This window comes from Ahaetulla prasina, chromosome 2, assembly GCF_028640845.1.
Source record: "Ahaetulla prasina isolate Xishuangbanna chromosome 2, ASM2864084v1, whole genome shotgun sequence".
NCBI classification, from domain to species: Eukaryota; Metazoa; Chordata; class Lepidosauria; order Squamata; family Colubridae; genus Ahaetulla; species Ahaetulla prasina.
Genome location: NC_080540.1, coordinates 197,143,367 through 197,144,422, shown reverse-complemented (window position 1 = coordinate 197,144,422; position 1,056 = coordinate 197,143,367).

Here is a 1,056-nt window from a genome sequence, read left to right as displayed (position 1 = left end):
TACACAAAAACATACACACATGCTGCTTCCCTGAAAATAAGACCTATCCCAAAAATAAGTCCCAGCATGTTTTTACACATGTACCTAATATAAGCCATAATATAAGCCATACAAAGTAAACCATACTTAAGAGCCCGCGTAGCCAGCTGCCCGCCTATTCCATCTGGCTCTTTGCAATGCCGCAACAACAAGGAGAGGCAGGGATGGTAGAACAGCCTCACATGCTCTGCACTGAATTACCTCAGGGCCCCTGAAACCAGGCTATCCCTGCCCCAACACCTGCCTCGCAGCAGCAGCACCAACAACCATGTGCACCAGGAGCCCACGTGGCTGTCAGCCCACTTCTTCTACTTGCTCACAGCCTCAATGGAGCAGGAAGCCGAAAGGTGTGGTGGTGCCACGACCGTGAGGTGAAGCAGTGCTGAGTAATGGATGGCCTGGTTGCGGGGGCCCTGAGTTGCCCCTATTTTGGGGCCCAAAAGAAAATAAGATCTGGTCTTATTCTGGGGGGAAACACGGTGTGTGTGTGTCTCTGTGTATGTTGAAGACCAAGGGGAGACATGATGGCAGTCTTCCAATACTTGAAGGGTTGCCACAGAGAAGAGGGTGTTGATCCTCCAAAGCAGCTGAGGGAAGGACACGGAGCAATGGGTGGAAGCTCATCAGAGAGAGATCCAACCCTGGAAATAAGGAGGAACTTCCTCACAGTGACAACCATTAAGCAGTGGAACAGTGTGTTTCCAAGACTTGTTTGTGCTTCTCACCATGAAATGCAGAGGCCAAAAGGCCACCAAAGGAGCCAGCCACCGGCCACTCCTAGACCCAGGTGAGCTGCCCTCCTTGTGTAGGTGTAGAAAATGGCCATTGTTTACCTGGTTGCCGAGGGAACGAGGTTGTCATTTGCCCTGAAAAGCCACTAGCCACTGCACAGCTGCCCATTCTCCCTTTGTGCCGTGAAGCGCAAGCATCTAGTTGGTCATGGCTCTCAGAAGGCTTTTCAGAGTAAGTGTCAGCTTGCCAAGAAACTGGCAGTAGAGGGCAGGGTGAAATGTAAAA